This window comes from Panthera pardus, unplaced genomic scaffold (genome assembly GCF_024362965.1).
Source record: "Panthera pardus isolate Hobbes unplaced genomic scaffold, ASM2436296v1 HiC_scaffold_12, whole genome shotgun sequence".
NCBI lineage: Eukaryota > Metazoa > Chordata > Mammalia > Carnivora > Felidae > Panthera > Panthera pardus.
This window is the reverse complement of record NW_026526677.1, coordinates 5,795,203-5,807,544: the sequence shown is the minus strand read 5'-3', so window position 1 is coordinate 5,807,544 and position 12,342 is coordinate 5,795,203. Positions and strand designations below refer to the sequence as shown.

Here is a 12,342-nt window from a genome sequence, read left to right as displayed (position 1 = left end):
CCCGGAATGGGGAGGTGTCCTCATCACCCTCCGCAAGTCTCTGCCCGTGAGCCCGTGAGTCTCACCCTGGCCTCTGTGTTCCAAGGATTTTCTAGCCCAACTCCTTGCTGTTCTCTTACTTGTCATGCTCTGTGACCAGTTTGTCTAGTTACGAGCTTCTGTCATCCACAAGACAGACAGTTCCACGGGGAGCTGGCCTGCTCACCACTAGGACCCCAGTGCCTGGCTCAGGGCCTGGCCCATGCTGAGTACTCAGTAACCTGTTGTTGAGTGAATGAGGCACTGACCCAAGGTCCCCCAGCGAGCTGATGGCTGGGCTAGGCCTGCCGCTCACACGGGTCTGGGGCCTCCCACTCAGGCAGAATGGTTCTACCTCAGCCCCATCAGCAACCCCATCATCAGGGAGCACAGTTCCGGGACCCATGGCTGAGGCCTTCACCAAAGGCCTTCATACACGCTGATAGATTGTTTCCAAAGATGGCCGCAAGCCTTCATCCCATGGTGCACGCCTGCTTTCATCGTGTCTTTGCCACACCTCCCATCGGAAGAGATATTCTATTTTCCCTCCCCTTGAATCTGCGTGGGCCCTGTGACCTGCTCAGACCAATAGAATGCAATGGAAACAATGCTCTGGGACTTCTGAGCTCGGGTCTTAAGAGGCCTTGCATCTTCTGTTTGTGGCCTCTTGGAAACCAGGTACCATGTAAAGGAGTCCAGGTGATCTTGACCCTAAAGTGGCCCCTAAGCAGATATGTCCATAGTCCCATCCCGAGAATCTGTGAATTTTGCTGGGTATGGAGAAGAGTCTTTGTAGACATAATTAAATTAAGGATGTTGGGATGAGGAGACCATCTTGGATTATTGGGGTGGGAAGGGCCTAAATCCAGCAAGAAGTTTCCTTAGAGAGACACGTATAATGTAAGGACATAGAGGCCAAGGCCACGTGAAGGTGGAGGAAGAGAGCAGAGTGAAGTGACCACAAGCCCAGGAAGCCTAGGATCGCCCACAGCCACCAGGAGCCACCAGTAGAAGCAGGAAGGATCCTCCCCTGGAACCTTTAGCACCTCGATCTCAGACTTTGGCCTCTAGCACCGTGAGACAATAAATTCCTATTGCCTTAAGCCACAGAGTTTGGGGAATTCTACAGGAGTGCCGGGAAACTAATACGGTGTGTTTGTGTGATTCTACCTGGCAGAGACTGGTCAGGTCTATAAAAACCCAGATGTGCCAGCGGGGCGACATTTCCCAGCCTTCCTTGCAGTCAGGCAGTCAGGTGTGGCCGTGTGGCCAAGCTCTTGCCAGTAGAATATGAGTGGAGCTGGCATTCGTGGCCCTCCAGACAGAGCCATTAAATATCCCTGCCCAACCCTCGATGCTTCCCTCTTTGCTCACAGGCCTGCCCAGTGCAGAGGGCCCAAGGGGGCTTCAAGGCTAGGAGATGGCAGTGACACTGAGGCAGAGTCCCCTGTCACCCGTTTGGACTGTGATATGACTGCAAAATAGGCCTTTGTTGTGTTACGCCTCTGAGTCGGGGGCCGCTCGTTAGCCTCAAGCCTAGACTGACGATTTCATGTCAACAGTGTGTGGGACCTCGGGGACTGGAAACTCCGAGAAGGCAGGACAATTCTCTTTTTGCTCACTGTAAACAGCCCACCTTGGACAGTGTCTGCCTTCCTGTAGGTGCTCAGGAAACAGTTGTCGAATTACTGAATGTATTGCAGCCAGGACCTGGGGGAGAGCAGGAGTTAACCAGGCCAAGGGAGGGAATACGTGGTTCCGGTGGAGGGAGCGGCCTGGAAAGCCCAGAGAGAACACGGTGCATCTGGGAGTGCAAACCATCTGAATGGTCTACGACAGGACGGATGTCCCTGGCTCAGGCTCTGGACATATTTGTTGCCCACGGTCCCCCACCCCACCTCCCGACCTCCCTAGATGCGCCCTCTTCAGGCCCTACCTGACCTGGTTTTGTCTGCTCATGAAGCCTTCGCTCTCATGGGGTGGGCGGGCCACTGGGGAGACCAGTGAGCCTCAGGCCAGGCTCTGTGACTGCCACCCACACACTTGTGCCCCTGGGGCCTCAGTTTCCTCATCCATCAAGGAGAAAGGATAAGCTTGCCTTGTTGGCTTTTGGGGTGGGGTAAGGTGACGGGAGGAAGAATGGGCACCACCCTGAGCTGGGTCAGAGCCACAGTGGGGGCTTCGGTTCAAACAAGATGAGAAAGGGCAGGTGTAAGGCTGTTTCCGGGGGCAGGGTGGGGGGCAACTCCTGAGTCAGCAAACCAGCAGGCCTTGGAGGATGTTGCCGACCTCGTGGCTGTGAGTGGGGGAGGGTGGCTCCCCTTGGAGGCCTCTCAGATATGGGCGGAAGGGTGACCTGTCTGGAGAGATGACCCTGCCAGTGCAAAAGCCCTGAGCTCTCTAAGGGCTCCACCCTCGGGCCAGCATAGGCCCCAAGGTCACCCAGAGACAAAACGCAGAGAGATTTCGTGCTGCTGTGTTCCGTTTCTGCTGCCCACAAGGGCAGAGCCTGCCAGGCCTCTCCCATGCCGTGGGGTCTCAGAGCCAGGAGCCAGAGGGGTCTGGGACCCTTCGGCCCCCCTCCCTGCCTAATACCCTTCGGCCCCCCTCCCCTAATACCCTGCCCCTCTGTACGCGTTCCCAGAACTGCAGAGCACTGTTTCTCAAGCCCTGATCTTTCCATCTGACTTTTGCCCTCAAGGAGCTCACGGTCCTGCTTGAGAGGAAGACAGACAGACAGACAGCGACCAGCTGCTCTGTTTCAATGCACCGTGGAGTAGGAGCTCACGGGGCAAGGTGGTGAGGCAGGTCAAGCAGGAGGCCCTGGTTCCTGGGCCAGTGTGCCCCTCTGGGCTTGGTTGCACATCTTCCTCAGCTTCCTGCAGCCTCCGGCCATGCCGGGTGGGACGAAGCTGTGAGCAGGTGAAAGAGACTATCCTGCAGGAGAAATGGGGCCACTCGGTTGCAGGAGTGGGGAAGGCGACGAGGCAAGCAGGGAACACTGCCTCCCCAAGCACCTCTCAGAGCAAGGGCAGCGAATTCAGCTGGAAGGGAGCTCAGAGCCCAACGGATCCAGGCCGTTGATTTTACAGATGAGGAGACAGGCCTTACAGCATGCCAGAACTCTCCGCCCACCCTGGGTGCCTAAAGCCCCTTTCCTCAGGGACTGGGGGGGCCACCAAACTTAAAGCGTCCAGCCAGTCAGAGGGGCCAGGGTGGGCCCAAGCGTGAGTGTCAAACCTGGGGCCCAAGCCCCTGGCCTGCAACTAACTTGTTGAATATTTTGGGCAAATTATTACCCTCCTCTGTCAAATAGAAAATTCTTTTTTTTTCTTTTTTGAGAGAGAGAGGGAGAGTGTGCGGGGGAGGGCCGCAGAGACGGGGAGAGAGAGAATCCCAAGCAGGCTCTGGCTGTCAGCGTGGAGCCCGACGCAGGGCTCGATTCCACGAACCTGTGAGATCATGCCTGACCTGAGCCGAAATCCGGAGTCGGACGCTCAACCAGCTGAGCCACCAGGCTCCCCAAATGGAGATCTTGATCTCTGTGTCTCCCGGGGCTGAAGGGCACGTCAAGTGCCGGGCGTGGCGAAGCTTTGCAAGTTGTGGCGCGCCGTGTCCTGAGAAGGAACGTTATCGCCGCCCCTTCCTCACCACCCTCAGCGTCAGGACAGCAAAGGACTTCAAGCTCCGTAGCTGAACGCCCGAGTTAGAACGCTGGCTGCACCACTTACACTAGCTGGGTAAACTGAGGCAAGGCGCCAACCCCTCTCTGTGCCTTTGTTTCCTCATCTGTTCAATAAAAAGAAAACCAGCGCCTCCTCACAGGGTTGTTGTGTTACCCGAATCAACTCAGGCAAAACACATAGAGCCATCGGTCCTTAGTTCTAGGACGTTCACCTGGCGTGACCCGGGGTGGGTCCCTTCCCTGAGCCTCAGCGGCCTCCTCTGAGAAAGGGGGCACCGATGATAGCATCGGACCGCCCGCTCAACGAAAACCTCGGGACGCCTCAGGCTCAGACCCAGTGTGTCCTCAGCTCACCTTGGCCTGTCTGGGCCCTGGCAGGGCCGTGGGCATTGGGATCCAGGGAAGCGGGCCCAGCCACAGACCAGACAGCTGCCCCGGGGCCTCCCAGGAGCGGTCTCTCCTCCAGTGCCAATGCAGGAACGGGTGTGGGAGGAAGGCCTCTCCTCACCGCCCCCCTCACCGCCCCCCCCTGCTGTGGTTGTCCCTGACCTGTGCGGCCCCACCCCCATGAGGCCGGGTCTCCCTCCTCTGAGCTCCAGACACAACCAGTCAGTTCGGAGCGCTGCTGGGGCCAACGGGATAAGCGCAGCGCCTGGTGACAGCCACGCGGGTGAGCCAGCACCGCGGGAGCTGGCTCGGGGAGCAGAGGTGCCCAGAGAAGGGCCAGGTTAGCCCTTGGAGGGCGGGCAGCGGGAAGGGCTTCCGGAGGAGTGGATAGCAGGGGGGCGTGCTACCCCGCGGCGGCAGGGTTGGGAAGGGCGCGCCAGGCAGAAGGAAGAGCAACGTGCAAGGGCACGGGGATGTGGCACAGCCTACCTCACTGTCAGGCCCAGCCCCTCGCCTCTGTGTGCCCTGGCACAGCTCCGCCTTCCGTCTCCTTTCCTCTGCGGGCCCCGCCTCCCCAGCCAGCAGGAGCTCCCAGAGGGCAGGTGCCTGGCCCTCCCCTTCCCAGGGCAGGCTTCAATCCCGCCAGGGTTGTGGGTGTGTTGCTAGGAACGGCTGGCTGCCAAGGAGCCTGGCCACGGGCTGGGCCCCTGCCTCTGCCCCTGGCTCCGGACACCCTCCCAATCTTTCCACGTCCACCCCCTTCTTCTGCTGTCACCTCCGCCCTGGAGCCAAGCGACCCACCTCTCCCTTTGCTCGCCCAGTTGCCGCCTTCCGGAACACACACAGACACCATACACAGTGGCTAGACAGCGTGCTTACGTGAAATGTCCACAGACCAGGGGCAGTTAGAAGGCTAGAGTCCAAAGCTGTTCCCTATGGCCACCACTTCACCTTCCCGTGGTAGAAGGGCCCTGGGAACCGGTGTAAATGTTCTATGGGGAGGTTAAGTGAGCTGGAGGCTGCCCGGTGGGCTCCCTGCAGCCAGTGGGGTCCCTGGGAGAGGACACTCCTCCTGGCCAGACTTGTAAGTTGCCCCACCATGGACCCAAACTGTCTTTCCCGTCATCTGGTCCAGGCTGCCAACTCCAAGCTTTCGAAGCATTCCATAGGCAGGACCAGAAAGCTCAATAGTCAGCATATAAGTCAGGATCCTCTAGAGAAACAGAACCAGTATGTGACATATATACATACAGAGATTTATTATAAAAATTGGTTCATTACAGAGGCTACATCTGCAGTTGGCAAACTGGAGACTCAGCAGAGCTGATGGTGTCCATTTCAGTCCAAGTCTGGACCCTTTTGTTCTTTTCATGCCTTCACCTGATCGGACAAGGCCCACCCACATTGGAGAGAGCAATCTGCTTTACTCAGCCTACCAGCTCAAATGTTTCTCTCGTCCAGAAACATCCTCACAGACACACGCTGAATAATGTTTAATCAAATGCCTGGGCCTCCCATGGCCGGGTCAAATTACGCATGAAATTAACCATTATAGTCAGTGGCTCGTCCCCCACTCTCCATATCCCACCTCCACCAGCTTTTATTTTTAATGGTTCTTTATTTATTTTCACAGAGAGAGAGAGAGAGAGAGAGAGAGAGAGAGAATCCCAAGCAGTCTCTGCGCCAAGTACAGAGCCCCACACAGGGCTCCATCCCACGAACCTTGAGATCATGACCTGAGCCAAAATCAAGAGTCAGACGCTTAACCAACTGAGCCACCCAGGCGCCCCTTCCACCAGCTAATCTTGCCGGCCTCACCTTCAAAATTCATCCAAACTCTGAGCCCCTGCCCTCTCTTTCAGTACCACAGCCTTGGGCTTAGCCACCATCTCCTTGTGGTTTCCTCACTAGGACCACGTGGTTTCCTATCTGGTGGGCCGCTTCCAGCTTCGCCCCCCGTGGTCTACTTTCCACATGCGTCCAAGATTATGCCTCCAAAGCTAAAGTCAGAGCCAGTCATTCCTCTCCTCAAAGCTCAGGAATGGCTTCTCTGCTCATGCACAGCAAATCCCATGACTTACACTATCCAAACCATCTGGCTACCTTTCCAATTTGCATCAGGAGGCCTTTCCCCCATTCTCCGTCAGCTCCAATCACACCGACCTTCTTGTTGTTCCTTAAACATATTGACATACCCTCCCACCTCAGGGCCTTTGCACTTACTGTTTGTGATACCTGCAATGCTTTCCTGCAATCTCTGCTTATTAACTGCCACATCTCAGAGGACTCCCCTGACTTGTCCATCTAAAACAGCTCTCCTCACCCCATCCTTCCTCTTGGCACCTTACCCACTTCTTCTGGCCAACATATTTTTTTTATTCATATTCTCTCTGCCACCAGAATGCCAACTTTACGAGTCAGGAGCATGATATGTTTCATTTCCTGCTGTATCCCCAATACCTTATGCATAGCGGGTGCTCAATTAATAGTTATTGATGGCCTTAGTGATGATATTTTGGATTTGACACCCAAAGGTAAAGGAAACAAAAGTAAAATGAAACAAATGGGACTATATCAACTAAAAAGTCTCTGCGCACCAAAGGTAACCGTTAATAAAATGAAAATGGAATGGGAGAAAACACAGGCAAATCATATCTCTGATAAGGGGTTAATATCCAAAATGCACAAAGACCTCATGCAACTTAATAGCAAACACAATCTGATTAAAAAATGGGCAGAGGATCCGAATTGACATTTTCCCGAAGAAGACACACAGATGGCCAAGGTGTAAGAAAAGCTGCTGGACGTCAGTCGTCATCAGGGAAATGCAAGTCAAAACCACGAGAAGATATCAGCTGTCACCCCACACCTGTTAGAGTGGCTACCAGCACAAAGAAATAACAAGTGTTGGCAAGGATGTGGAGGAAGGGGAACCCACCACTCTACCCAGTCTCAGGGTCCTTATGAGGGGTCTTCTCTGGATCCTACTTCTCTGGATGGGTGGAAGATCATCTTTTGCTATTCATAATAAGCCCCTTTCAACCACACCTCAAGTCTGTGCCAATGAGGAGACCTTTGGAGGGTGGACGCAGGGCTGGTTGCTGGAGGAGGCAGCCATGTGATTAGAGGGTTGGAATTTTCAGTCCAACTTCCAGTCCTCTGGGGAGGGGAGAGGGGCTGGAGATTGAGTTCAATCACCAATGGGCAATGATTTAACCAATCATCCTATGTAATGGAACCTCCATAAACAGGTTCTAAACAAAGAGGGGCGCCTGGGTGGCTCCGTCGGCCAAGCGTCTGACTCTTGACTTCGGCTTGATGGTGATCCCTTGGTTCGTGAGATCAAGCCCTACGTCGGGCTCTACTCTGGCAGCGAAGAAACTGCTTGACATTCTCTCTCTGCTTTTCCCCTGCTTGCATGCTCGCTCGCTCTCTCTCTCTCTCTCTCTCTCTCTCTCAAAATAAATAAACTTAAAAAAAATCTAAACAATGGGATTTGGGGAAATTCCTGGTTGGGGAGCACATCAAGGTCCTGGGAAGGGTGGCACTCCCCGAGAGGGCATGGAGGCTGCATATCCCTTCCACATACTTTGCCCCATGCTTCTCTTCCATTTGGCTACTCACCTGTATCTTTTTTTTTAATGGTTTTATTGTCCCCATATAAATGACAGAGTCAGAAACTGAACCCAGATTTGAGCAAGCCTGAGTTCTCATCCCCAGGCTACTGGTTAAAATGGGCAGGATAAGGGCTCCTATGTGTCTCAGTTGGTTGAGTCAGACTCTTTTTAATTTTTTTTAATGTTTATTTTCTTTTTGAAAGGGGGGGGAAGGGCAGAGAGAGAAGGAGACACAGAATCTGAAACAGGCTCCAGGTTCTGAGCTGTCGGCACAGAGCCCGACACGGGGCTCGAACCCACAAATCATGAGATCATGACCTGAGCCAAAGTCAGACGCTTAACTGACTGAGCCACCCAGGTGCCCCCTGTATCTTTTATTATATCCTCTATAATGAACTTGGGGAAACGTAGTGTTTCTCTGAGTTCTATAAGCCTTTCTAGCAAATTATTGAACTTGAGAAAGAGGCCTGGGAATCCCTGATTTATAGCTGGTCAGTCAGAAGCAGGTGACTACCTATGAATTATCACTGGCTTCTAACATGGGGACAATCTCGTGGGACAGAACCCTTCATCTGTGGGATCTGTGCTGAATCTGAATGGTTAGTCTGAGAACTGAATTGTAGGGCACCAGGTTGGTGCCTAAAGAGTTGGAGACTTGTGAGGTTTTTTAATGTTTATTTTTTTGAGAGTGAGCGAGCGAGTGAGCGAGAGAGAAACAGAACATGAGTGGGGAGGGGCAGAGAGAGAGAGAGATACAGAATCTGAAGCAGGCTCCTGGCTCTGAGCTGTCAGCACAGAGCCCAACACGGGGCTCGAACTCAAGCCATGAGATCACGACCTGAGTCAAAGTCGGACACTTAACTGACTGAGCCACCCACGTGCCCCAGAGAATTGTTTAATGTGAGGGAAAATACACACATTTGGTGTCAGAAATGTTGTGAATATAGAGAAACTGTTTTTATTTCAGATGGTTATAAAAGAGAGCTCTTAGGAGACACATGTGGAAGCATTTAAAGGTGAAGGGGTTTAATGCTTACAGACCATTCTCAAAGAATGTCTATCCAGGTGTGTGTGTGTGTGTGTGTGTGTAAATGTGAATGATAAAATCAATGTGGCAAAGATTGGTAAATCGGGGTAAAAGTGTACTATCCTTGCAGCATTCCATAGATTTGAGGTTTTTTTCAAAATGGGAATTTTTTAAAATAACACAATATAACATGGCAAGAGGACAATATATGCCTCCTGATAGAAGAAACGGTACCACGTATGAAACAATCTTGCCAAAAAAAAAAAAAAAGGTCGAGCCTGCATCTTATGAAACTTCTAGATCCAACTCCCAGTACGATCCCCTGGGGACAGAGAAACATGTTACATGACACCACAGGGCTGCAATCAGCGAAATCCAGGCTATGGTGATCCCTACAGGTCAGACAGCCAACCTTTTTTTCAACAAACAAGTGGCAAAGGCAAAAAGAGATGGAAAGGAACTCTAGAGTAAAAGAAATCTAAAACAGTAACCAATCACGGTGTACTATTTAGATACTAATTCAAACTATGTTTTCAATTTTTAAAAATGTTTACTTATTTTGAGAGAGAGCGCGAGGGAGGGGCAGAGAGAAAGGGAGACAGAGAATTCCAAGCAGGCTCCACATTGTCTGTGCCGGGATCGAACTCACAAACCGTGAGATCATGACCTGAGTTGAAGTCAAGTGTTGGACACCAGAAAAAAGGAAAAAAGGAGTCAGACACCTAAGCAACTGAGCTATCCAGGCGCCCCTCAAACTAATGTTTTTAGAAGGACATTCTTGGGGCGCCTGGCTGGCTCTGTCGGTGGAACATGTGACTCTCAGTCTCAAGGTTGTGAGTTTGAGCCCCACACTGGCTGTAGAGATTACTTAAAAATAAAATCTTAAAAAAAAAAATGAAAAGGAAATTCTTTTTTTTTTTAAAGTTTATTTATTTATTTAGAGAGAGAGTGCGCACACGTGCGGGGGAGGAACAGATAGAGAGGGAGAGAGAGAATTCAAAGCAGGATCCGTGCTGTCAGCACAGAGACCAGTGCGGGGCCCGAACCCACAAACTGTGAGATCATGACCTGAAAAGGAAATTCTTTATGAAGTATCTGGAATTTTGAATGTTGACCAGATATTTGATGTGAACTGTTCCTTTTTTTTGGGGGGGGGGGGTGGAAATTATATTACAATTATATTAATGGAAAACTCCTCACCTCAGCCTTTAGATTATTCTTGCCTATTGTGGATGAAATGATGCACTATCTGGGATTTGCTTCAAAGGTGAGGGATATGGGGGCTCCTGGGTGGCTCAGTCCGTTAAGCGTCCGACTTTGGCTCAGGTCACAAACTCACGGTTCATGGGTTCTAGCCCCGTGTCGGGCTCCGTGCTGACAGCTCAGAGGCTGGAGCCTGTTTCAGAGTCTGTGTCTCCCGCTCTCTCTGCCCCTCCCCCACTCATGCTCTGTCTCTCTCTCTCTCTCTCTCTCTCTCTCAAAAATAAATGGATATTTAAAAAATTTTAAAGGTGAGGGATATGGATGGGAATGTAGATGAAGCCGAATCAGCCCTGAGCTGAAGCTGGGGGTGGGGGGTGGGGGGTGGAGACTGCCTAATTTTATATTCAAAATTCTGCACAATCGAGAGCTTTGGAGAAGCAATCCTTCTGTAAGCGGTGACTCTGTGGAGGCAGTTCACATCCGTGCACAGCTCTGCAGCCCGACTCACCCCCCAGAGCGTGAGGCTGGGGGGTACGGGGCGACAGCAACAGGCCTGGCAGAGGACCCACAAAGGGCTCTGTCTGATGACAAAGACACTGGTGTCAAGATGAGTTTGAAGACTTTGGGCACAATCGTTTCGCAAAACGTGACCAGCCGACAGTGCATGGAAGCCGACGTGTCCGTGAGCTAAAACTGCCGTTACCGTTGTTGATGATGCTGAAGGCGCCCCCAGGTGCAGGTTTCCGCACAGCAGAGGACACGGGCTGCTCTTAGGAGGACTCGAGACCCAGAACCCGACCCCAGGAGGCGCAGAGGCCAGGCGGGATGCTTGGAGTTCCAGCCAGGCCCAGCTGAGGTGGGCGGGAACACTTACCTCCGTATATTTGGAAATCTGTGGGTGGTGTTTATTTGCTGGGCAGTCTGGGTCTCTTCCCCTGGGGGTGCTAAAAGCCACGGCCGCCAAAGGACATGAACTGGAGGCGGGTCAGGAGTGGGCAGCTTGGGGTGGGGCTGAGGGCAGGGCAGGGCAGGCCCAGTGGCTGAGCCATCGCTGCTGACTCATTGGGATCAGAGGTGGCCTGGCCGTGGAAGAAGGGCCTGGGCAAAGCCACCAACTGGCTGGAGGGACTCGGATAAGCACCCTCCCTCCGCACCTTGGTTTCTACACTTAAGCAGTTGTGCCCAGTGTCAGACTCACCCAGGCACGAATCCTGACTTTGCCACTCGCTGGCTCTGGTGTGGCTTAGTGGCAGGAAGATTCCACTTTCCCTCTGTGAAATGGAAACGATAAGGGGACCAACGTTATGGGTTGTCCTCAGAGGGGGGTGAGGCACGTGCGGAAGTTGGTACGTGGGGTTAGAGGCTCCAGGAGCACGCGGCACATCAAAGCCGCGGGTGCCACTGATGCTGTTCCTTGATGAAGGTCCTTCCAGCTGAAAAGAGATTGAACACATAAACCTTCCATGTAAGAAGACACCATATAATTAACACACAAGAAACAGAGGAATAAAGGAGTAACTTGACGGTGGAAAGCCTGCCAAATATACCCCAAGCGAGTCCACATCAACAATGATAGGGGATGTGACGAAAATGGCACTTTATTTCTGTGGCCTTCCCCTCAAAAGCCTACAGACCCTATCTAGTCATGAGGAAATGGATGTATCCTAATCGAGAGACATTCTACAAAATACTGACCAGTCCTCCTCAAAGCTGCCAGGGTCATTTAAACACACACATACACACACACACACACACACAGAAAGTCTTAGAAACTGTCACAGTTGGGGCGCCTGGGTAGCTCAGTCGGTTGAGCATCCGACTTCAGCTCAGGTCATGATCTCACAGTTTGTGGGTTCGAGCCCCGCGTCAGGCTCTGTGCTGAACATCTCAGAGCCTGGAGCCTGCTTCGGATTCTGTGTCTCCCTCTCTCTCTGCCCCTCTCCCGTTCACAGTCTGTCACTCTCTTTTAAAAAACTTTTTTTAATGTTTATTTATTTTTGAGAGAGAGACAGACACAGAATGCGAGTGGGTTGGGACAGAGAAAGAGGGAGACACAGAATCCGAAGCAGGCTCCAGGCTCCGAGCTGTCAGCACCAGAGCCCGACGCGGGGCTCGAACTCACGAGCTGCGAGATCATGACCTGAGCTGAAGTCGGACACTCAACCGAGTGAGCCACCCAGGTGCCCCATGTCACTCTCTTTTAAAACTAAACATTTTTGCAGGGGGCACCTGGGTGGCTCAGTCGGTTAAGCGTCCGGCTCAGGTCATGATCTCACGGTTCTTGAGTTGGAGCCCCACATCGGGCTCTGTGCTGACAGCTTGGAGCCTGCTTCGGATTCTGTGTCTCCCTCTCTCTCTGCCCCTCCCTCACCTGAGCTGTGTCGCTCAAAAATAAATAAACGTTA

The 12,342-nt window shown here is 52.6% G+C and overlaps 1 protein-coding gene across 1 annotated transcript in view; it reads right to left on the bottom strand.

Moving 5' to 3' along the window:
* LOC109246826 (40S ribosomal protein S25-like) overlaps window positions 1-11,200 on the bottom strand; it is a 73,963-nt gene extending 62,763 nt beyond the window's left edge. Inside the window, 1 exon segment of the mRNA XM_053900605.1 lies at window positions 10,812-11,200. The gene's annotated coding sequence lies outside the window, so the exon portion shown is untranslated.
* Between the last annotated feature and the right edge of the window lie 1,142 nt (window positions 11,201-12,342).